This window comes from Chiloscyllium plagiosum, chromosome 6, assembly GCF_004010195.1.
Source record: "Chiloscyllium plagiosum isolate BGI_BamShark_2017 chromosome 6, ASM401019v2, whole genome shotgun sequence".
Lineage (NCBI taxonomy): Eukaryota > Metazoa > Chordata > Chondrichthyes > Orectolobiformes > Hemiscylliidae > Chiloscyllium > Chiloscyllium plagiosum.
Window position 1 is genome coordinate 93,328,258 of NC_057715.1, and position 26,218 is coordinate 93,354,475.

The 26,218-nt window shown below is 42.4% G+C and overlaps 1 protein-coding gene across 3 annotated transcripts in view; it reads left to right on the forward strand.

Annotated features, from left to right (window-relative positions):
- LOC122550826 (mitochondrial ornithine transporter 1-like) overlaps positions 1-26,218 on the forward strand; it is an 89,499-nt gene that overhangs the window by 31,399 nt on the left and 31,882 nt on the right. The window contains exon 1 of one of the 3 annotated variants that reach the window (XM_043692131.1): positions 21,966-22,091. The exons of 1 other annotated variant lie outside the window; for it this stretch is intronic. The gene's annotated coding sequence lies outside the window, so the exon portion shown is untranslated. Of the gene's footprint in view, positions 1-21,965; positions 22,092-22,164; positions 22,328-26,218 lie in introns of those variants that run through there. One more of the 3 variants, XM_043692130.1, reaches the window with a different exon arrangement.

The following is a 26,218-nucleotide window of genomic DNA, read 5'->3' on the forward strand; positions in this document are numbered from 1 at the left end:
AGGGAGAGAGAGTTGGAGCGGGCAGTGTGAGGGAGAGAGAGTGGGAGCGGGCAGTGTGAGGGAGAGAGAGTTGGAGCGGGCAGTGTGATGGAGAGAGAGTGGGGACAGGACCGTGTCGAGGTAGGAGGAGATGAGTTCGGTTGGGCAGGAGCAGGCTGAGACGATGGGTCGTCCGGGGCAGTCAGGTTTGTGGATTTTGGGCAGGAGGTAGAAACGGGCGGTGCGGGGTTGTGGGACTATGAGGTTGGAGGCGGTGGATGGGAGGTCCCCTGAGGTGATGAGGTTATGGACGGTCTGGGAGATGATGGTTTGGTGGTGGGGGGTGGGGTCATGGTCAAGGGGGCAGTAGGAGGAGGTATCTGCGAGCTGGCGTTTGGCCTCAGCGGTGTAGAGATCAAACTTCACGTTTACCTAAGAAATTGGATGAAGACCTACTTCAGACTGCTATGCCTTGGGGTACAGAACATTCAACTCAATATTTGCCCACATTGCATCCATTTTCCACTGCAATTCTGACCCTATAAATCATTACAAGTACCATGAATTCAGTGTATGAATTGGTCTTTAACGCTTAAAACTTTCATCCAAAATCAGGGGTCAACTTATATGCTAAGGATAAAAGTGAACCACCAGTGTGGGTGTGTGTAGTTCTCATTTTGAAATGTCATCAGAATCTGACACAAACTATAGGCGTTTGTTAAATTCCCACACATCTTTGCAATATCACCATATTACCTGCTTGGGCCCTTGCACCCAGTTATAAGATTAATGCTGAGTAAAATATGCATTTTTACGGTGAAAGCTGAAGTCCAGTACTAGCCTTGAGTATAAAATGTTGTGGCTGAAAAGTGGAGGGTGGGAGGGAGTCAACCTGTATGCAAAATAGAAATAAAAACATGATTTTGGAGATAAAAGTTGGAGTCATACGCTGGGTCAACTGATATGCTATAACTTACAGTTGGGTGTCCATCAAGCAGGATGGATAATGAGTGGAGCTGGAAAAATCACAGCAGGTCAGGCAGCACCAGAGGAAAAGTGGAGTCGATATTTCAGGTCGGAAACTGATGACAGGTTCCAACCTGAAGCGTCGACTCTCTTTCTCCTCTGCTGCTGCTTGATTTGCACTATCTTTTTCTAGCTCCACTCTTTATCCACTCTGACTCTCCAGCATTCCTCACTAAGTCCATCAAGGAATGTGCAATGTCCACCAGCACAGTGCAGGCCCAGTAGGAGCTGCACAACATGGAGAGGGCACCATCAGTCTGGATATGATATTTTGATTTGATTATGATAAGTTTCCATGCTACTTTTGAAGTTTCTGTTGACCATTTGCTTTGTTCCTGTTACATTATTTCTCCAGGGTCTGCCTAATCTAATGAATGTTTTGTGTAAAAGAGTAAAATCCTGATTGAGACTCTTATTATGAAGCAGTTGAATTCCTCCCTCTGGGCCAGGAGGTCCTGGCTCAAGTTTCACCTACCACAGAGGTGACAAATAACAGAAACTACGGTTTAATGTTATTATTCATAGAATCTGTTATTTTATTTTAGTTGATCTATAATAGTGAATAGAGTGAGGGTATTTGTTTTTAATGTTCTACTGAATTTTACGATAAAAGATAGGTAGTAAGGTATCCCAGAGCAGTGTTCTGAGAAGGAAGACTGTGCTAATGCTGAGTTTTTGAGCCAAATGTGTTGTGTTTGTTTTTAACTATTTTCTGGGTCTGAAGATTGTTAAAGGGGAGTTATGGCTTTTAGTAGAGTGATATCCTCTTCCTGTGGGATGTAGATGATCAGGGCGCATGTCAATGTTCCTGGAGACTATATCTGAAAGAAGTGTCTGCGATTGCATGGATCAGTTGGAGCAGCAGTTGAAGGCAATGAGGAGTTTGCAGGTGACGGGGGGTGTGATGGATGGCAGTTCAGGAAAGTAGGAAAAGATACAGTCAGGTAGATGGCTGACTGTTAAGAAAGGTAGGAGAGGTAGGCAGATAGTGCAGGAGTCTTCTGTTGCTATCCGCATCTCAACAGTATGCTATTTTGATGTCGGGGGTGATGGCCTCTCAGGGGATATAGCACTGACAGCCAGGTTTCTGATATCCTGACTAGTTCAACTGTCAACAGGATTATATCTAGTTCCAAGTGATTAAGACAGGGGACTCTCTAGACAGGGGACTCTCTAGTCAGGGGCACAGACAGATGTTTCTTTGGCTGTCAGCGAGCCATCAGAATAGGGTGTTGCCTTCCTAGTGCCAGGATCAAGGATATCTCGGAGATGGCACAGAATATTCTCAAAGGGGAGCGTGACCATCAGAAATACGTTGTAAACATTGGTACCAATGACATAAGAAGAGAAAGGGATGAGGTTCTGCAGATGGAATGAAGGAAATTAGGCAGGTTAAAAATTAAGTCCTGGGGGTAGTTATATCTGGATTACTCAGTGCCATGTGCTAGTGAGAGTAGGAATAAGAGGATAGGCAGATGAATGCATGGCTAAGAAGCTAGTGTTAACGGCAAGGATTCACATTTTTGGACTATTAGGATTTCTTCTGGGATAGAAGTGACCTGTATAAGAAGGATGGGTTGCACCTGAATTGGAAGGGAACCAATATCCTGGTGGGGAGATTTGCTAGTGCTGCTCGGGGAGGCTTTAAACTAGGATGTTGGGTGGGATAGGGTGGGACCCAAAGAGATATTGAGAAAATAGATCGTTCTGGAGCTGGTATAGTGGATGAGGGAAGCAAGTTAACAAGCCAAGGCAGGCAAGAGTGTGGCAGAGAACAAAGTAAGACTGAGAAATTAAACTGCATTTATTTCAATGCAAAAAGCCTGACAAGTAAGGCAGATGAATTTAGACATGATTGAGAACATGGGAATGGGATATCATAGCCATTATAGAAACGTGGACTGGCAGCTTAATGTTCTTGAGTATAGATGCTATAGGAAGGATAGAAAAGAGGGCAAGAGAGCAGGGGGTATGGTGTTTCTGGTTAAGGATAACATTGAGGCTATACTTAGGGATGATATTCCTGAGAGAATGTCCAGTGAACTTATATGGATGGAACTGAGAAATAGGAAAGGGATGATCATTTTATTGGGATTGTACTATAGGCCCACCAATAGTCAGTGGGAAATTAAGAAGCAAATATGTAAGGAGATTTCAGACATCTGTAAGAATAATAAGGTTTTAATAGCAGGGAATTTTAACTTTCCAAACATAGGCTAGGACTGCCACAGTGTCAAGGGCTTGGATGGAGACAAATGTGTTAATTATCTACAAGAAAACTTTCTTATTCCATATGTGAATGTAGCTACGGGAGAAGGAATAAAGCATGAGTTTCTCTTGGGAAATAAGGCAGGGCAAGTGACTGAAGTATCAGTGGGGGATTACTTGATCGTAATTCTACTAGTTTTTAAATCGTATTGGAGAAGTAGCGACCTGATCTGTAAGTTAAAGTTCTAAATTGTAGGCAGGCCAATTTTGATTGTATTAGGCAGGAACTTTGATTGGGAGAGGTTATTCACAGATGAAGGGATGGTTGGAAAGTGGAAGGCCTTCAAAAGTGAAATAACAAGAGATCAAAGACAGTATGTTCCTGTTAGTGTGAAGAGTACAGCTGGTAGGAATAGGGAATGCTGGATGACTAGAAAAATTGAGGTTCTGGTCAAGAACGAATAGCAGGCAAATGTCAGGTATAGACAGCTGGGACTAAGTGAATCTCTAGAAGAGCATAAGAATGGTAGGAATAAACTTAAGAGGAAAATCGGGAGGGCAAAAAGAGAACATGAGATAGCTTCGGCGTATAGACTAAAGGTGAATCCAAAGAGATTCTACAAATTCATTACAGCAAAAAGAGAATATGGCCCTTAAGGATCAACAAGGCCACCTATGTGTGGAACCACTGGAGATGGGTGACATACTAAATGAATACTTTGTGTCAGTATTTACTGTGGAGAAGAACATGAAAACTGGGGAACCTGGGGAAATGATAGTGATTTCTTAGCACGTATTACACAAGAAGAGAAGCTGGAAGTCTTAAAAATGCATTAAGGTAGAATAAATCCCCAGGGACGTGATCAGGTGTACCCGAGAACTTTGTGGGAAACTAGGGAAGAGATTGATGGGCCCCTTGTTGACATATGTGTACCATAAACAGCCACGAGTGAGATATCGGAAAGCTGTATGTTGGCTAACGTGGTACTATTATTTAACAAAGGTGGTAAGAAAAAGCCAGGGAACTATGAGTTGTTTTTTGAACCAGAGGCCTGTGACCAACGGTCTGTCCAAAAGATCAATGCTGTGCATATAGGAGATACGGTTAGTAAGTTTGCAGATTACACCAAAAGTAGTAATGTAGTGGACAGTGAAGAAGATTATCTCAGAGTACAACGGGACCATGATCAGATGAGCCAATGGGTTGAGGAGTGGCAGATGGAATTTAATTTAGATAAATGTGAGGTGTTGCCTTTGGCCGGGTAAACCAGGGCAGCACTTATACAGTTAATAGTAAGGCTTTGGGGAGTGTTGCTGGGTTTACTTTTTCTGTGAAATCAAAAACTAAAATGGCATCTAACAGAGATATTTGAAATTATGAATGAGTTAATAGAGTAGGTAGATTGAGAGAGAGTCTTCTATATCTAATATCTATCTCTTCTTGTTCTTATGTTCAGAATAAAAAGGCATAAACATAAAATAACCCTTCAGATGAAATTAAGATTTAAGGAGGAATCTCTTTACAAGGGGGATTATGAGAATATAGTGCCTGCTGCCTCCAGATTAGAGAAAGCTGATCCCATTGATACATTTTCGGAGAGGCTTCCTTTAATGCAATCTCTAAGAAAGGGACAATAGACTGATAGAGGAAAAAGTTACAACAAGGACATGTGTAAGGGGAAAATGCTTAGAGTTTGAACATGGGCGTTGACCAATTGGACCATTGCTATGTAATTCAGTGTCAATTTAGTTTACATTTGAATTCTTAACTTACCTTTCAGCTCTGTTTTATTGTTGTATTTGCTTTCTGAAGTTATACTGATCTCTAGCTCCCTCTCTTGCCATCATCTGTCTTTCTTTACACTTTTTTTTATTGGTTCCTCAATCCTCCTCACCTTGTCCACTGTAGGCTTTGTTTATCTTAATTATTATTTGGATTTTCTTTTAATCCATTTAAAGAGTTGTGTTTAATCTCTATTTACTAGTCAATCTGCATTTATCCTGACTGCACACTGGCATGTGTCTAAAGCTATCCACGTCAATCGAAGTTTTATAACTACAACCACAATGTAATTGTTTCAGTTTTTATTCCATTCCCTTTTTAAAGTTATATTTCTCTTTGTGGTCCAAATTCAATTGTCATGAGTATGATCATTCTATTTTGTTTCCAATAATTTCTTCATTGAGCAACTATTCATGTAACCCAAGTCTGTAACAAAACTCTCGAGCCTCATTATGGGAGGATTCAGTGTAGGTCCGAAAGAGTATCTCTTACCTGCATTTATTTCAACTGATGATCTGTGCTGGAAGGACTCATTACGAATATGTCTCAATAAATTTGGCTCTCATGTTTCCTGTGGAAGTGCATTCAGCAAATTATGCTTGAACTCTTATGCAAGATGATAATCGTCATTTGCTTGTCAGTAATTTACTCCAGATTGTCAATTTTCTGATCTAATCTGCCTTCCTTGAAACTCTAAACCAACATATACTGTCCTATACTACATTGTTAAGGTGGTTCTTTAATGATGCTTCCCAATTTCCACACTGAACTTAACTTCAGGCATCTTGTTATGCATTAGAGTTTGTGATGGAGAGAGAGAGAAAGGGAGAGAAACAGAATCAGGATCCATTTAGAACTTGTGCTGTTAGATGTACTGCTGCAGAGGCCACTGGTTCTTTTGCATTTTGGACTCAGGATGATCTCCTAGAAGCAGTTGTATAGAAACATAGAAAATGGGAGCAGGAGTAGACCATTCTGCCCTTCAAACTTGCTTTGCCATTTGATATGATCATGGCTAATCATCCAAATCATTGAGAATAGGAGTTAGGAAGTCATGTTGCAGCTGTACAGGACATTGGTTAAGCCACTTTTGGGATATTGTGTGCAGTTCTGGTCTCCCTGTTCTGAGAAGGATATTGTGAAACTTGAAAGGGTTCAGAAAAAATTAACAAGGATATTGCCAGGGTTGGAGGGTTTGAGCTACAGGGAGAGGGTGAATAGACTGGGACTGTTTTCCCTGAAGTGTCAGAGGCTGAAGGCTGACCTTTATAGAGGTTTATAAAATCATGAGAGGCATGGATATGGTAAATAAACACAGTCTTTTTCCTGGGGTGGGGGATTCTAAAGCTAAAGGGCATGGGTTTAGGGTGAGAGGGGAAAGATTCAAAAGGGACCTTTTGAATGCAGCGGGTGGTACGTGTATGGAATGAACTGTGAAGACTGTCAAGATGTCTGAGTTGTCTGGCAGGCATAGAGTCATAGAGATGTACAGCACAAAAACAGACCCTACAGTCCAACTTGTCCATGCTGACCAGATATCCCAACCGAATCTCGTCCCACCTGCCAGCACCCAGCCATATCCCTCCCAACCCTTCCTATTCATATACCCATCCAAATGCCTTTTAAATGTTGCAATTGTACCAGCCCCACCACTTCCTCTGGAAGCTCATTCCATATATGTACCACCCTCTGCATGAAACAGTTGCCCCATAGGTCTCTTTTATATCTTTCCCCTCTCACCCTAAACCTATACCCTTTATTTCTGGACTCCCCGACCCCAGGGAAAAGACGTTGTCTATTTATCCTATCCATGCCCCTCATAATTTTGTAAATCTCTGTAAGCTCACCCCTCCGACGATCCAGGGAAAACAGCCCTAGCCTATTCAACCTCTCCCTATAGCTCAAATCCTCCAACCCTGGCAACATCCTTTTAAATCTTTTCTGGATCCTTTCAAGTTTCACAAAGTGCTTCTGATAGGAAGGAGACCAGAATTGCATGCAATATTCCAACAGTGGCCTAACCAATATCCTGTACAGCCCAACATGATCTCCCAACTCCTGTACTCAACTTTGACCAATCAAGGAAAGCATACCAAATGCCTCCTTCACTGTCTTATCTACCTGTGACTCCACTTTCAAGGAGCTATGAACCTGCACTCCAAGGTCTCTTTGTTCAGCAGCACTCCCTAGGACCTTACCATTAAGACTATGAGTCCTGCTAAGATTTGCTTTCCCAAAATGCAGCACCTCGCCATTTGAGATGTCTTTGATGTTGGGGAGAGTGGCTAGGTTTCTGGCCTAGAATGCATCCAGACACCCTCGCCATTCCCCTCCCTCAATGACATCTCAAAATGACTGCCAGACTACTCAGACCTCTTGGTATCATGGTAGCCCACAAACCCACCAATACACTAAAACAGCAGCTGATGAACTTGAAGAACCCTATACAGATAACAAATCAAAACTAATGTCATTTACAAAATACCTTGCAAGAATTGTAACAAACACTACACTGGACAAACAGGCAGAAAACTAGCCACTAGGATACATGAACATCAACTAGCCACAAAAAGACATGACCCACTCTCACTAGTATCCTTACATACAGATGAGGAAGGACACCACTTTGACTGGGACAACACATCCATTGTGGGACAAGCCAAACAGAGACATGCACGAGAATTCCTAGATGTATGGCATGCCAACTGGAACTCTATCAACAATCGCATTGACTTAGACCCATTTACCACCCTCTGAGAAAAAGAACAGGAAATGACATCACCAGAGAAAATGATGTCACCAACTCAAGGAAACCTTAACACTTAAATAGAAAGCGGGTCACAAACACCAGTGTTTCACCAGAGGTTCACTGATGTTACCTAGTATGGTGATGAAACATCTGAAAACAAACCTTCCAGCTCAGTGAGAAAACTTACATCCATAGGAAGGGTTTAGAAGGATATGGGCCAAGTGCTCATAAATGGGTCTAGATTAATTTCAGATATCTGGTCGGCATGGACAAGTAGGACCGAAGGGCCTGTTTCCATGCAGTACATCTCTATGACTCTGAGTCTAATATTCGTTCTCACTTTCTCCCCATATTCCTTGATCTCTTTAGCCCTAAGAACCATATCTAACTCTTTCTTGAAAAAATCTATTGTTTGACTTTAATTCTTTTCTGTGGCGGAGAATTCCATAGGCTCACTATTCTCCTGATGAAGGAATTCCTCCTCATCTCAGTCCTAAAGGGCCTGTGCTGTGTCCTTAGATTGTGACCCCTGGTTTACAGCTGCAGTTAGGACTCGGGGAAAATCCTAGGAGCCAATAGGTGCAGCTAAATTGTGGAGTTACTACTCAGGGAAATCCTGATAGCCATGAGGGGCTTGGCAGAAGCAATTAATACTTCAGTGAAGCTGAGAGTGGAGTTTGAAATGCCCAAAAGCAGTATTTGCTTGGTGCAGCTGGGCAAGATTAGATCTCTGAAAAAAAGAAGTGCTGACTTGACTAAACTGCTTATCTTCTGAAAAAGCCAGAGTTGTGTCTGTCAGTAAGGGCTGGAATGTAGCTTGCAGAATCCAGGAGTAAAGACCCAGGAAAAAACATGGTGAACAGGCAGAGTGTTGAGATCATCCATGACAGATTGGTCCCAAAGCAAGGTCTTCAGAAGAGTTCAAATTGGAATCTTGTCAAAAATGTAAATGAGATTTGATGACCACACTGTCACACGTGGCTGGACGTGTTTTGAGAAATCCAAGGTTTTTGACCACAGTTTGTATGTTACCCGTAATTAATTTTGGTTTATTCAGGATGTTAGAATACAAATTCTGTATACATTGTGGATTGTATCACTATTCTAAGTTTGAATATTAAATGTTATATTTATTCAATACAGTGGAACCTTCTGGCTTTCATTTCTTGGTAGGTAGCTTAGACCTTACAAGGAAACAGTTCCTAGACAGATCATAATACAAATTTTGGTGGTCTGGCTTGGTCTCATAATAAGAATCAACCACATTTGGCCACGCATCTTCCCTGACCAGAAACTTAACTGGACTAACCAGATAAAACAGTGGCTACTAGTGCCAATCAAGGGCTAGGAATTTTGCAGCAAGTAACTCACCTCCTGATTCTCCAAAAACTGTTCATCATCTGTAAGACACAAGTCATGGATGTGATGTAATACCATCCACTTTCCTGGATGGGTGCAGTTCCAATAACACTCAAGAAACTTCACACAGTTCTGGACAAAGCAGCCTATTTGATTGGCACCACACCCAGTAGCATCTACTTCCTCCACCACTGATGATCAGCAGCAGTTGTGTGTACATCCTACAAGATGCATTGCAGAAATTTATCAAGGAACCATAGACAGCACCTTCCAAACCCATGACTACTTCCATCTTAATGTATAAGGGCAGCAGATACATAGGAACAGCACCACCTGCAAGTTCCCCTCCAAACCACTTACTAACCTGATTTGGAAATATATCACTGTTCCTTCAATGTGTCTGGGTCAAAATCCTGGAATTTCCTCCCTAACAAAATTGTGAGTTTACCTACAGCACACATGGTCTGCAGCATGTCAAGAAAGCAGCTCACCAGCACCTTCTCGAGGACAACTAGAGATGGGTAACAAATGCTGGCCCAGCCAGTAAAGCCCAAAGAAAGGACATTAGACTGTTTTTGTTATAGTAATTAATGATGGTTGTCATAGTTACCATTACTGACACTAGCTTTTATGTTTCAGATTTCTTCATTGTATGTTCACAGCTGCCGTGAACTTTCAAAAGTTTTAATATTTTATGTTTCGGAAATCTGTTTGAAATTTTGCAGAGCCTAGATGCAGCACTTCTAGACAGACCAGTTTTGTCTTAGTCTGAATAAATTTTATTTTTTAATAGATACAATTCTGTGATTCTGAACTGGTAACGCAAATGCAAATACCGAACCTGATTTTACTCAAGTAAATTAAAGATTTCTGCCTGAAATGTGAAATACTCACTGTAGTGCAAATGCATCCTGAATTGGCTAATGCTATCCATCAAAAGATTTTTTTTTCTCTCTCTAACATTTAACAATAATTAGTTTATTGTGTCGTCTGGTCACTTTAATCATCTTTTTACCTTAACTAATTTAAAGCTTCCTCTAATAGTATTCTTATCACTGGAGTAAGGACATTACCATTTAGGTGAAGGTGTAGATGTGCAAAAACCACTACAGACTAGTCAACCCTTCATGCTATTTTATGATGGCCTGATTACCATGAGCTCTTCCTTGTTTTAAAAAAAAAATCAGTATTTAAGGTAATTTACTGATGGTGAACTCACTTTCTAGATGTTTAGTGTCATTGCACAGTGAAAATCCATTGTTCCACCTCTAAACCTGACATATAAATTAAGAATGAAAACCCAATTTGACTCCAGAGCAAGTTGGAATTCCTTTCACTTGGACTCTATTTTGGTCCAGATTGAGCTCTGCCAATAAATTCAGACTGTATTTATAATTACAGTGTCATTGCAAGCCAAATCAGCTTCTCTGTTAAGAAGTGTAGCAGTTATGGTTCCAGCTGTAATTCAAGTGCGGTATAAACCATTTATATTTTAATAACACCCAACACTTAAATACTTCATTGGAAAATAAGATGAACGGAACAGTAATGTTTTGCTGTCTCATTGTAATCATTTTGCAATAGATGCATTACCTTAGAACAATCCCTTCTCTTAGACTTGATTATCAGTTTGTTTACACATCTTTCAATTTTAAACTGATGTTAACATGTTTTTCCCTTAAGGTTATCAAAGTAATTGCTCTGACTGATTGAGTAACCTCAAGGTACATAGTTCTTGTAAATGTTTCATTTAGATTAAAATAACAAAGACAACGAATACCTTAGATTCCTAAAAAGTTCATAATCTTAACTGAAGTATTACATTTTAGAATATATTGTTTAACATTTATAATTTAAATATATAAATATTTATATACATAAATAGTCACAAATGCAGTTCAGTTCTGTACAGTAGCATATCAAGGAAATTAACAAACATTGGAGTTTGACCCTATCCAAACAAAACAAAGGCATCTCTTTCTCTTTCTTGTACAAGACTACATTTACATGCATTTGAGGCACTGTGGGGGGTCAGATAATAAACTGACCCTCATTTAACTTCAGCAGGAAGACCTCAGAGAGTGTTTTTTTCCCCCACTGTGCCTTGGTGGCAGCTGCCTCAAGCTTTAGTGTGTCCCTCAGCACACAGTCCTCGATCTTGGAATGTCCTCCAGGCTTCCTTTGCAAAGGCACTTTTCAGGAGACATGTGACAGTCTCTTACCCCACCCCTGTTCAGAGCTGCTTCAAGGGCAGCGTGCGGTGGTGTGGACCAACCAGGCAAACAAGAAGGATTTCACAGATAGTGCCCTTCTCACCACCAGCCAAGCAATGTCTTGGTACTTGTTGGAAAGTTCTGGTGATGAGACATTCTGGTAAATGACTTTGACTGTCTGCTCAGGGAACTACATGACAAGATCCACCCTCTCCTTTTCCTGCAGGCTGTTCCTGATGGACTTTTGGTCCAAGCTGTTTTTCTTTGCAAATTTCGCTATGATGGACAGATGATACATAACAGTCCAACTACTTGAAGTGTTCCACAGCAAAGAGGTCAGTCCCATCCCTTACAAAATCAAGGACAGGGAGAACCTCAGTACGTAGTGACACTTGGTATTGGAGTACTGAGGGTCTGTGCACAGCGCAGCCACACACAAATGTGGCCATCTGGGATGACGATAATGTTGGATACGTTCTTCCTCCTCTTAGTTAGAGTTTTGTACATGGAGTTCCTGCAGACACTGCCCATCCTCGACTTCCAGATGAAGTGGAAAATGACTCCGGTGACTGCAATGGTGCAGTTTCGGGGAATTGGCCAGACCTGCGCTACATACAACAACAGAGTGCCTCACACCTGACGACCAGGTTTTTACTGGCAATGGAGAGGGAACGATGCTTCCAAAAGACATGCTTCTGCCTCACCTTAGCGATGAACCTCCCAAGATTTTGTGCATGGCCTCTCCAAATTATATTCCCAGATTTCAGATAATCTTTCCTAAAGGTGAAGGGGATAAAGAATAAATTGGCCCAGTTCCCAAAAAACATGGACTTGCTGTTGCCTAGATTTATCCTTGTCTCCTGAGGCCAGTTCGAACTCGTCGCAGATGCTCGTGAATCTGCGCACTGACAATAGATCCGAGCTGAAAATGGCGGCGTCATCCACGTACAGGGAGGCTTTGACCTGCAGACCTCCGCTGGCTGGAATCGTCACCCCTGTTGGGATTGCATCCTTCCTGATGGACTCTGCAAAAGGCTCTATATATCACACAATGAAGGAAGGAGAAATCAGGCAGCCCTGCCTGAATCCGGATCTGTTTAGGAATCTTTGATTCCCATCCATTGATTGAGACTGTACTAACAATGTTGGTGTAGAGCAGTGGGATCCAGTTGCAGATTCCCTCCCCAAAGCCCATTTGAGGCAGAGTGGTAAGGTAATGATAGGTGAATACCTATCGCTACCTCACCACTCCGGTCCTCTCCCCACCCATAACCCTTCCCCCCGCCTTTCTCTTTATTTGCAGCTTCCCCTACTCTCACCTTCATTCCTGAAGAAGGTTTATACCCGAAACATTAATTTCTCCAGCTTCTGATGCTGCCTGGCTTGCTGTGCTCTTCCAGCCTCCAGCTTGTCTACTTTAGATTCCAGCATCTGCAGTTTTTATTGGTCTCTAGTGCACGTTGTCAGCTGACTAATTTACAATGGAACTTGCTCTGGGCACGGGGAGGATGTATTTGAAACCATATTACAATTCTTTGCTGGAAACTGCAGATTTATAGCTTGCAGGTCTGCACATAAAGTTTGTTTGCTTTATTTTCTCACAATCAAAAAACCAACTAAAATAAATTTTAACTGTCTGTCTAGTACAAACCAGGTGGTAGTGGACCCAAAATGACAGTACTGATCTTAATAGGGCATCACAAATCTTTGTGGCATGATGATGTTAATCCTCTTTTTCCATTGGATATCACCCAGTGCCCAGTGGTGATGAACCTCATTGTGAATTTCATTTCTGTGCCTCCAGTTCATTCCCAGCACTCCCTATAGACCTATGTGCCAGTTATGCCAATTAGCAGAGCTTCATTTCCTCAAGTTGGTGACTGATGCTCTCTCCAGGAAGGGACAGCCAACAAACTCATTATTGCTGTCAGAGGTGGTTTGAGAGAGGCTTCCTAGCCATTGCTGAATGTACAGATGTTAAGGTGTAATTGATTGCATGCATATGGCCATCAAGATTCCCACAGGCCAACCAGTAGCCTTTATTCCTTCAATTCCTGACTCATCTGCAGCTACCTGCTACTAATGTAATTACGTGCTCAGTACCCAAGAAGTAGCCTGAGTGCCTACAAACTCAAGCCTTCCTCAGACGGAAACATTTCATTTCCCACCACATACCTTCAAGGCTGGATACTTGTTGACAAGTGCTGTCCATTAAAGAGATGGCTATTGACTCCATTGAGATGAACTTAGAATGGAAGTAGAGTACAATACATAAACCTGGCTGTGCAGTAATCCAGACCATAAAATTTAGGAGCAGTAGGCAATTAAGTCTGCTCCATCTTTCAATGAGATCATGGCTGTATTGATAACACTCTACCTCCACTTTCCTGCCTTTTCCCCATACCTCTTGATTCCATCACTGATTAAAAATCTGTCTCAACCTTGAGTGTACTTAACCAACCAGCCTTGACAGCTCTGGGCAGTCAACAATTCCGCAGATTCACTACCCTCTGACAGAAGGAATTCCTCCTCATCTCTGTCTTAAATGGGTATCTCTTTACTCTCAGATTATGCCCTCTGGTCTTTGACTTTCCCACAAAGGGAAACAACCTCTCTACATCTATCTTGTCAAGCACCCTAAGAATCCTATATACTTCAATCACTCCTCGTTCTTCTAAACACCATTGAATTTAAGCATAACCTACTCAATTTTTCATAAGAAAATCCCTCCATACCCAGAATCAACCTCATTAACTGCCTCTAATGCTAGTATATCTTTCCTTAGGTAAAGGGATTGAAACTATTCACAATAGTCCAGCTGTGGTCAGGCTAGTGACTTGTATAGTTTTATCAAAACTTACCTAGTTTTATACACCATTCCCTTTGAAATAAAGGCCAACAATCCATTTTCCTTCTCTGTCATCTGCTGATTGATGTTAGCTCTTTGTGATTCATGCATGAGGAATCACAGATTCATTTTTCCGCAATCTCTCCATTTAAATCATATTCAACTCTTCTTCCTGTCAAAGTACATAATCTCACATTTTCCCCACGTTGCATTCCACACGCCAGGTTTTTTGCCCACTGACTTATCCCTCTGTAGTCTCATTGTTTCATCCTCACAATTTGCCTTCCGAAATATTTTTGTGTCGTCCACACACTTGGTGATTGTACTTCATCAAAGTCATTAATTATAGCCTTACAGCACACTTAAATCACTACCAAACAGAGTGTACGTCTTCTGAAATTTCTATTTAGGTATCTATCATTTTGGTGGAGCACTTCAATATATCTCAGTAACAGATTCTGAATCATGATGGTCCACTATACTTTACATAATCTGGCACTACATATGAAGGAGGTTCTAGCCAAAGCAGATATAGTGGTGTGTGTAGCATTGTAAGTCAAGGAGGATGATAAGAAGGCTGATAACTGTGGCCTCTCTGCACCCTGAACGACATGAGGAGGTGCAGAGAGGGTACAGTGAAATTGGTGATGGCGAAGACACCCATACTTATAAATTCCAGATGATCCTTTCTGGGTCATCCTTCCAATCAAATAGAAGTGGCAGATAGAGTTTAATTTTGCTAAATGTAAGGTGCTGCATTTTGAAAAGGCAAATCAGGGAAGGATTTATACACTTAATGGTCATGTCCTAGGGAGTACTGCTGAACAGAGATCTTGGAGTGCAGGTTCATAATTCCTTGAAAATGGAGTCAAAGATAGATAGAATAGTGAAGAAGGCATTTGGTATGCTTTCCATTATTGGTCAGAGCATTTTAGTATAGGTGTTGGGAGGTTATTTTGCAGTTGTACAGGGCCACTTTTGGAGTACTGTGTGCAATTCTGGTCTCCCTCCTATAGGAAGGATGTTTTGTGTGCAATTCTGGTCTCCTGTTTTGAACCTTGAAAGGGTTCAGAAAAGATTTACAAGGGTGTTGCCAGGATTGGAGGGTTTGAGCTACAGGGAGAGGCTGAACAGGCTGGGGCTGTTTTCCCTGGAGCGTCGGAGGCTGAGGGGTGACCTTATAGAGGTTTATAAAATCATAAGGGTAAATAGACAAGGTCTTTTTCCTGGAGTGGGGGAGTTCAGAACTAGGGGACACAGGTTTAGGGTGAGAGGGGAAAAATTTTAAAAGGGATCTAAGGGATAACTTTTTCACGCATAGGGTGGTGCGTGTATGGAATGAGCTAGCAGAGGAAGTGGTGGAGGCTGGTACAATTACAATATTCAAAATGCATCTGGATGAGTATATGAATAGGAAGGATTTAGAGTGGGACAAGTGCCGGCAATTGGGACTAGATTTGTTTAGGATATCTGGTCAGCATGGACGAATTGGACTGAGGGGTCTGTTCCCGTGCTGTACATCTCTATGACTCTTTATATTTCAGTATTGCCATTTACTTCAGCTTTATGTGACATCACCACTGTGTGAAACAAGATCAATTTAAAACAGATCTAGCAATTCCAAACTGAACATCCAAGGGCAACTGAGTCATGAGCAACAACAGAGTTGCATTCAATCATGACGTGTTACCTCGTAGTCCAAGCATTACCCCACTCTAATATTACCACCGAGCTAGGGGATCAACCCTCGTTCAATGAAGACTGCAGGAGCAGATGTCAGGATTACCTTAAAATGAGATGTCAACCTGATGAAGCTACAAAATAAGTTGACTGCATGCCACACATATAAATAGTATGTTAAAACTGGATTCCTAAAGCAATGATCAGATCAAAGCTTCTGTAATCCTGCCACCTGCAGTTGTAAATCATGATAAATGATTAAATAAGCACGATGTGGTGGTTCTGATGTTGGACTGGTGTGTACAAAGTTAAAAATCACATAACACCAGGTTTTAGTGCAACAGAATTAAAAATCTCATCAACCACCTGATGAAGGAGCAGCGCTTCGAGAGCTAGTGCTTCCAATTAAACCTGTTCGAATATAACCTAGTGTTGTGTGATTTTTAACTTTGTACACCCCAGTCCAACACCGGCATCTACAAATCATTAGTCCAACTAGTCTATTTGGAAACACTAGCTTTCAGAGTGCTGCTCCTTCATCAGGTATCTAGTGGGGCAGGATCAGAAGACACAGAATTTATAGCAAAAGATCACAGTGTCATGATATATTGAACAAACCTAGATTGCTGTTAAGTTTTTCATCTTTTAGAATGGGTTGCAGGTTTCAGTTCATTAATATGTTAATCCCAGAATTTCTTTTAAGTCACATTCTCGAGATAACTTGAGGTTTTATTAAAAAAAACTGACATCTCGAGTCAGATGATGTATTAAAGGTGTGAGGTTAGAGTCTGTCTGTATTCCAATCTTGAGTTAGACTGATTCTATTTCCAAAATAGGATTTTATAAAATGTTATATGGATTGACTGCCTGCAGATTGTGTGCTTTTTGAGCAAAAATAGAATGTATATGCAAATACAATTCTGTAAACATAAATTCACCCCATAGACTTGTATGTGTGTGTATGTATGTGAGGGAGAGAGAGACTATGAGTGTGTGAGTGCGCATGAGAGAACGTGTTTGCGAGTGTGCATGCTTGGTGAAGTGTGTGCATGAGTGTGACAGAGTATAAGCCTGTGAGAGGGTGTGCGCGTGGGTGAGTGTGGGGGTATATGTGTTTGTGTCTGAGAGAAAACATATATGAGAGAGGGTCTGCATGAGTGTGCGAGTATGTAAGAGTGTGTGTGTGCGTCTGCGTGTACGTGTAGTGGGGTCACCTGTAGTGTTACATGAACCCAAGGCCATCCTCATGGGTACCGAGCGTGTTTATCAGCCTCTGCTCAGCCACTTTGCGATGTTGCATAGCCCAAAGTCTGCCTTGGAGGATGGTTACCTGAAGATCAGAGGCCGAATGTCCCTGACAGCTGAAATGTTCCCCGACTGGGAGGGATGTTCCCTGTCTGGTGATTGTTGCGTGGTGTCCATTCATCCGTTGTCATAGCGTCTGCTTTAGGCTCACCAATGTACCATGCGTCAGGGTATCTTGCCTGCAGCGTATGAGATAGACAACATTGGCCAAGTCACATGAGTATCTGTGTGTACATGGTGGGTGGTGACCCCACATATAATGGTAATATCCATGTCGACATTCTGACACGTCTTTCAGTGGTTGCCATGACAGGGTTGTACAGTGTTGTGGTCAATGTTGTCCTGAAGGCTGGGCAGTTTGCTGCAAACAATAATCTGTTTAAGATTTGATGGTTGTTTAAAGGTGAGAAGTGGACGTGGAGGGAAGGTCTTGGTGAGGTGCTCACCCTCATTGATAATGTGTTGCAGGCTGCAAAGAACATGGTGTAGTTTCTCTGCTCCTGGGAAGTACTGGACAACGAAGGGTATCCTATCAGTTGGAACCTGTGTCTATCTCCTGAGGAGGTCATTATGGTTTCTCGCTGTGGCATATTGGAACTGGCAGTCTATGAGTTGAGCATCATACCCTGTTCTTGCGAGGGTGTCCTTCAGCACCTTAAGGTGTCCATTGTGTTCCTCCTACTCTGAACAGATACTGTGTATATGCAGGGCTTGACCGTGGGGAATGGCTGTTTTAATATGTTTAAGGTAGAAGCTAGAGAAGTGCAGCATCATGAGGTTATCTGTGGATTTGCGGTGGACTGAGGTGCGCGTCCTTGGAGATGCATGTGTCCAAGAATGAGACAGATACTATAGAGTAGTCCATGGCAAGTCTGATGGTAGAATGAAACTTGTTTATGTCACTGTGCAGTTGTTTCAGTTATTCTTCGCCCTGGGCCCAGAGAAAGAAAATGTCCTCAATGTATCTGGTGCATAGTGCTGGTTGGAGGTCCTCTGCAGCAAAAAGGTCTTATTCAAACTTGTGTATAAAAAATGTTGGCATATAGGGGTGCAAATTTGGTCCCCATGGCTGTTCTGTGTGTCTGAATGAAGAATGGTTGTCAAAGGTGAAAATGTTTTGTTCAAAGGTGAAGCGGATGAATTGGTAGAGTGTTTGCGTGAGTGTGACAGAGTATAAGCCTGTGAGAGGCTGTGTGCGTGGGTGTGAGTGTGGTGGGTGGGTGTATATATGTGTGTCTGAGAGATAACGTGTATGAGAGAGGGTCTGTATGAGTATATAAGAGTGTGTGTAGTCTAGTGGGGTCACCTGTAGTGTGAGACGAACCCAAGGTCCTGGTTGAGGCCATCCTCATAGGTACTGAACTTGGCTATCTGCTCGGCCACTCTGCATTGTTGCATATCCAGAAGAAGGATGGTCACCTGAAGATCCAAGACTGAATGTCCCTGACCACTGAAGTGTTCCCCGACTGGGAACTCTCATCCTCGCACACACCGTCTCACAGGCTTATACTTCATCACACACTCACACACACACTGTATCAAGCACGTACACATGAAAACACACACTCTCTCATTTGCTCTCTCTCTCTTTTTGCCCCTCCCTACCTCACATGCACACAAACATGTGCACACACACACACACACACACACACATAAGTTATGGGGTGAATTTGCATTTGCAGAATTGATTTTGCAGATACAGTATATTTTTTCTCAAAAAGCACACAAACTGCAGGCAGTCAATCCATACAATATTTTATAAATTCCTACTTTGGAAATGAAACCAGTCTAACTCAAGACTGGGATACAGGCACTCTCTAATCTCACACCATTAATATATGTCACCTTTTTTTTATAAAACCTCAACTTATCGAGTTTTGAGAAGATTTGTAGCTCAGGTTGAGGTTTTGGATGTAGATTTGCTCACTGAAGGTTCGTTTTCAGACATTTCGTCACCATACTAGGTAACATCTTCCTGAAGAAGGGCTTATGCCCGAAACGTCGATTCTCCTGTTCCCTGGATGCTGCCTGACCTGCTGCGCTTTTCCAGCAACACATTTTCAGCTCTGATCTCCAGCATCTGCAGACCTCACTTTCTCCTCAAACATCTTCAGTGAGCCTCTGGATGAAGTATGGGTGGTGTAGCCTGCTTTCTATTTAAATTTGGGTTTCCTTGGGATAGGTTGGGACAACACACCCATCCTAGGACAAGCCAAACAGAGACATGCACAAGAATTCCCAGAAGCATGGCATTCCAACCGGAACTCCTATCAACAAACAAATTGACTTGGATCCCATTCACCACCCCCTGAAAAAAAGAACAGGAAATGAAGTCACCACAGGAAATGGCACCACCAACCCAAGGAAACCCAAACATATAAATAGAAAGCGGGCTACACAACCAGTGCTTCATCCAGAGGCTCACTGAAGGTGCTACCCAGTATGGTGCCAAAATGTCTGAAAATGAACCTTTCAGCTCAGCGAGCAAACCTACATCCAGAACCTCAACTTATCTTGAGAATGTCATAGCGATGTACAACATGGAAACAGATCCTTCAGTCCAACTCGTCCATGCCGACTGGATATCCTAACCTAATCTAGTCCCATTTGCCAGCAATTAGCCCATATCCCACACCTTCCTAGTCATATACCCATCCAGATGCCTTTTAAATACTGGAATTGTACCAGCCTTCAAGACTTCCTCTGGCAGCTCATTCCATATATGTGAAAAAAACTGCCCTTTCGGTCCCTTATTTAACTTTCCTCTCTCACCCTAAACCTATGCCCTCTAGTTCTGGACTCCCCACCCCAGGGAAAAGACCTTGTCTATTTATCCTATCCATGCCCCTCATGATTTTATAAACCTCTAAGGTCACCCCTCAGCTTCCAATGCTAAAGGGAAAACAGCCTCAGCCTATTTAGCCCCTCCCTATAGCTCAAATCCTCCAACCCTGGTAACATCATTATAAATCTTTTCTGAACCCTTTCATGTTTCATAACATTCTTCTGATAGGAAGGAGACCAGAATTGCATGCAATATTCCATCAGTGGCCTAACCAATGTCCTGTACAGCTGCAACATGACCTCCCAACTCCTGTACTCAATGTTCTGACCAATAAAGGAGAGCATGCCAAATGCCTTCCTCACTATCCTGTCTATCTGCAACTCTAATTTCAAGAAACTATGAACCTGCACTCCTAGGTCTCTTTGTTCAGCAACACTCCCCAGAACCTTACCATTAAGAATATAATTCCTGCTCTGATTTGCTTTTCCAAAATGCAGCACCTCACATTTATCTAAATTAAACTCAATTTCCCACTCATCAGCCCATTGGTCTGTCTGATCAAGATCCCATTGTCTTCTGAGTTAACCTTCTTGACTTAAAAGAAATTCTGGGATTTACATATTAATGAACCAAAACCTGCAACCCCTTCTAAAAGATGAAAGAGTCTAGGTTTGTTCAGTATATCATTTTAATTGCATGAAACTGTGATCTTTTGCTATAAATTCTGTGTCTTATGATTCTGCCCTAGGTACCCGATGAAGGTAGGTGCCTGGAATGCGCTACTGAGGAGGTGGTGGAACCAGATACGATAGCAGCGTTAAAGAAGCACTAAGAGACATGATTAGGCAAGGGACAGATATGGACCAGGGGCAGGCAGATGGAATTAATTTAGAATGGCATTGTGGTTGTCCCAGATATGATGTACTAAAGAACCTGTTCCTATGCTGTACTGTTCAACGTTCTATGCCTTCTTGATTCACTGATGCAGATGAAAGAATGAATGAAAATTACACCTCTCCTAGCATAGCCAGCTCAGGGAGGGAATAGATGGGAGACCATGCACGCGGGAATCACTGGATGTCTCAACATGCTTGACAGCCCTCCGAAAGCTACTGCTGCCAAATAAACCTGTTGGACTATAACCCGATGCTGTGCGATCTTTAACTTTTAACTTTGTCCACCACAGTCCAACACCAGCTCATCCAAATCATGAATATAAGTTCGCATGCAAACCATCCCTCAATTGAAACGTTACAAATCATACCATGTTTAATCAAACAGGAGCTCTCGCTATACTCTTTGTGTAAACGATGGTAATTACTGTCTCTGCTGATATTAACTATTTACCATGCAGAGAGCAGGTTCCTAATCCATTGCAGTTGAAAGCTCAGACCGAGGTGACGGTGATGAGTGAAACAATTGTAGGGATACAGATGTTTTACTTCAACTACTTAAAGCTAAACATACTAAGTAGGTAGGATGTGGGAGGTCAGTCGTGTCTCACCCTATTCATTGTGCCTTCTGTGCAAAATGGGAGATGGTAGGTGGGAGGTTGCTCTCGATTATTATTTATTTTCGAAAGCAGAAGCTTCCTCGGACTGACAATGTTTGCATAGAAAGCAGTAGGTGACCCAGAGCATGAGAGTAGCGGCCTATAAATAATTAGTTTTCCTTGGGGTGGCACGGCGGCTGCTTACAGGAGGCCGGAATGGAAGCTGCTCTGAGTACAGCTCTCCATTTCCCATTGAAATCCTCACCGAGCTTCTCAGCCTGTGTATTAGAACCACCCCTGGCTCCTTCAAAACATGCTGAACGGGGTCAGCAATCCACCACGCTGTATCTCTCGAAATCCGCATCAATTTGAGATTAATCCAAAACACAGATTCCACTTTTTTCCCCTTTCACTTCCCCCTTCAGAAAGGACCTATTTTGAAATGTAACGTAGTTTTTTTGTGTGTGTGATTTATCCCGTGTAGTTCTATTCCCTGGATGTACTGTGTCTTGGCTCAATTGATATGATATGGGCTGAGGGGGAGGCGGAGGCATTAGCCTAAGGTATTGGAAGCACAGAGAGAGTTGATCCCTTTTCCCCCCTCCGTCTGAAATTTTATTTTTGGAATTGAATTCTGATGGCGCATGATGCAAGAGCGGAGGAGGTAAGCGGAAGTTTGTATAGAGAGCATAGGATTTCATAGGATTTCATGCTGTTGGATGATCGTCCCCACAAAGTTAAGGAAGCGAGTGGGGCGGAGCACGGGTTGTTGCTAACTTCCAGCTGTACTGGCTGGAAGGCAATCTGTACATGTGAGGCGGACACGCTGTGCTGTGCTGTGACCGCCTTCATAAATTATGTTACGACCTGCTGCTTTCTAGTTTCCCGAAGAAACTGGTGGTAAGGATTTTCCCTGGAATCTTGCCTTTATTTCTTAGATGTAATGCTTGTGGTGACTTTTTTTTGCTGGTTAACTTTGTGAAGTCCAGGACGTTGGAATCTGTTGCCAAACTGTGGATCTTAAATATAAAATGATCAAAAGAGTGATGGCGGGGTCATTTTTTGGATGGAGTAAGTGTCATGTTGTTTGTGAAGTTTAATTTTAGTTTTGAAAGGACAGCTTCTTTTCAGCTATATTGGCCACGAGGCCAGCGTGTTCTAGTGTACATTTTTGACTAGAATTTTTTATTTTCCCCCGTGGAGGGCGCTGGTAGTTTTATCTTGCTCTGTTTAGAATTTGCCCTCAGTATTTTAATCGCTTGACGCTGCCCCACACTATCGCAGTACAGTCAGCCTTGATAATTACCAGTTACCTGGTAGACAGTAAACAAGAGCAGTCCAAGATAACTTTGTATTTGATTTTAATTCCGGAGGGAAATAGTTTTTTGCCCATCTTGCCATTGTTATCTGCTTGTTGTGGCTTGGCTAATTTATTGGGAGTTCCTTGAAACAGTAACCAGCAAAATGGCGCGTCGGTGTAGACTTGTTGGGCCAAAGAGCCTGTTTCCACACTGTAATGTAATCTAATCTAAAAAAAATCTAATCTAATCTAATCTAAAGGGGACTGGAATATAAAAATACAGCAGTGATACTACAACTGTACAGGGCTTTAGTAAGACCACATCCAAAGTATCTTGTACAGTTTTGGTCTCCTTACTTGGGACATCAATGCATTAAAAGCAGTTCAGAGAAACTCTCCTTCATTGATTCATGGGATGAAAGAATAGGGTTTATAAGGAAAGAGTGATCATGTTGTGCCTTTGGGAATTTGGAATATATAAAATCCTGAGAGGCTCGACAGTCTGGATTCTGAGAGGATATTTCACCTGGTGGGGGAGTCCAGAATGAATTTTAAAAATTGGGTGTGTCTCATTTGTGATTGGGATGAGAATTTCTTTTACTCATGGCGTGACATTTGTGATTGAAATTCTCCAGAGAGCGATGTATGAAAGACGGAGTTAGACTCCTGTTTGATCACCAGGAAAGTCAAAGGTGAAGGTGGACCGATAGGAAAATGGAGTTGCAGCAACAATCAGACCAGCTCAGATCATGTCAAATGGCAGAGCTGGCTCGAGGAGATGAATGGCCTCCTCCTCTTAATTCTTGTGTGAATGATTGAGCAGAGGAGGATCAAAACTTATGGAGCTGAAGTGAGATGACCACTGCAATGGGGTGGGATGTTAGCCTACTGCAAGTTTCAATGGCAAGAGAAGGGAGTTTTTGAAGGAGTGGGTTGATACAAACCTGTGAATTTAGAAACCAACAAAGTTTGTGTGACTTTATAAAACTCTTGAGCCTGAATCTATTGCTTTTGGAAAGCAGTTTTGTTTTAGACCGCTGGATAATGCTCAATGAGTGCAGTACTGGTCTAAAAGCAGTAATTTCCCGGATGCAGTTGGTAGTGTCATTCTGTTTAGATGGGCAGACTGTCTAAAAGTAAACAGGAAGAATAACAAAACCAGTTCTTAAATAGTATTCAAACTGTGCTGCACATAACAATATTTTAGTGAGGAACTTTTAGTTCATCTCAACTCACATCATCTTCATGTGTTGTAGCTCCCTGTCAACCAGTACCAGCGTAGGATGGCATGGTGGTTCAATTCCAGCCCTGGATGTCTTTCTGTGTGAAATTTGCCCATTCTCCCAGTGTCTCTGTGGGTTTCTATCAGGTGATCTGGTTTCCACCCACAGTCCAGAGATTTGCAGGTTACGTGATTGGTCATGGTAAATATGGATAGGTTTGGGCCTGGATCTGGGTGGGATGCTCTTCAGAGAGTCAGTGCAGATTCCATGGGCTGAATAGTGTTCCTTTTGCACTGTAGATATTCTATAATAAGCAATAATCAGGTAATTTTCTTATTTGGTTATAGAACATAGAACAATACAGCACAGAACAGGCCCTTTGGCCCACAATGTTGTGCCGAACATTTGTCCAGAGCATCCATGTACCTATCCAATTGCCACTTAAAGTTCGCCAATGATTCTGACTCTGCCACTCCCACAGGCAGCGCATTCCATGCCCCCACCACTCTCTGGGTAAAGAACCTACCCCTGACATCTCCCCTATACCTTCCACCCTTCACCTTAAATTTATGTCCCCTTGTAACACTCTGTTGTACCCGGGGAAAAAGTTTCTGATTGCCTACTCTATCTATTCCCCTGATCATCTTATACACCTCTATCAAGTCACCCCTCATCCTTCGCCGTTCCAATGAGAAAAGGCTTAGCACGCTCAACCTATCCTCGTACGACCTATTCTCCATTCCAGGCAACATCCTGGTAAATCTCCTCTGCACCCTCTCCAAAGCTTCCACATTCCAAAATGGACAACCTCACACTTGGCAGGGTTGAACTCCATCTGCCACTCCTCAGCCCAGCTCTGCATCATATCTAAGTCCCTTTGCAGCCGACAACAGCCCTCCTCACTATCCACAACTCCACCAATCTTCGTATCATCTGCAAATTTACTGACCCACCCTTCGACTTCCTCTTCCAAGTCATTAATAAAAATTACAAACAGCAGAGGACCCAGAACTGATCCCTGCGAAACTCCACTTGTATCTGGGCTCCAGGCTGAATATTTACCATCTACCACCACTCTCTGACTTCGACCGGTTAGCCAGTTTTCTATCCAACTGGCCAAATTTCCCTCTATCCCATGCCTCTTGACTTTCCGCATAAGCCTACCATGGGGAACGTTATCAAATGCCTTACTAAAATCCATGTATACTACATCCACTGCTCTACCCTCATTCACATGCTTGGTCACCTCCTCAAAGAATTACATCTTGGGACATTGTGTGGAAACTGGTACATTTAATGTTAAGGTCCAAGGGAGTGTTGCTGAACAAAGAGACCTTGGAGTGCAGGTTCACAGTTCCTTGAAAGTGGAGTCACAGGTAGTTAGGATAGTGAAGAAAGCGTTTGGTATGCTTTCCTTTATTGGTCAGAGTATTGAGTACATGAATTGGGAGGACATTGGTTAGGCCACTGATGGAATATTGCGTGCAGTTCTGGTCTCCTTCCTATCGGAAAGATGTTGTGAAACTTGAAAGGGTTTAGAAAAGATTTACAAGGATGTTGCCAGAGTTGGAGGATTTGAGCTGTAGGGAGAGGCTGAATAGGCTTGGGCTCTTTTCCCTGGAGCATCAGAGGCTGAGTGGTGACCTTAGAGGTTTACAAAGCCATGAGGGGCATGATGGGATAAATAGGCAAAGTCTGGGGTGGGGGTGTCCAGAATTGAGGGCATAGGTTTAGGGTGAGAGGGGAAAGATATAGAAGAGACCTCAGGGGCAACTTTTTCACACAGAGGGTGGTGCATGTGTGGAATGAGCTGCCAGAGGAAGTGGTGGAGGGTAGTATAGTTGCAACATTTAAAAGGCATTTGGATGGGTATATGAAAAGGAAGGAATTGGAGGGATATGGACCGGGTGCTGGCAGGTGGCACTAGTTTGGATGGCGTATCTGGTCAGCGTAGACAAGTTTGACCGAAGGGTCTGTTTCCGTGCTGTACATCTCTATGACTCTATGGCTGCTGGTGTGTTTGTCTTCACAGCAAGAGTAACTATACTTGAAAATTGATGACTTGGCTGTGCATTGCTTTCAAGATAGTTTTAGAATTATATTGACACTTTGTAAACGTAAATCTTTACACCATGTTTGCATGAAAACCAAACTCATGCTTCCCCTCCTCACCATCCATGTTTATACATGTATGTACTTCTCTCTGCCTCTGCTGTTATGATCTCCTACTTTAAAGAACAAGCAGTTTTTTCCTGTATTTCTGTGGAA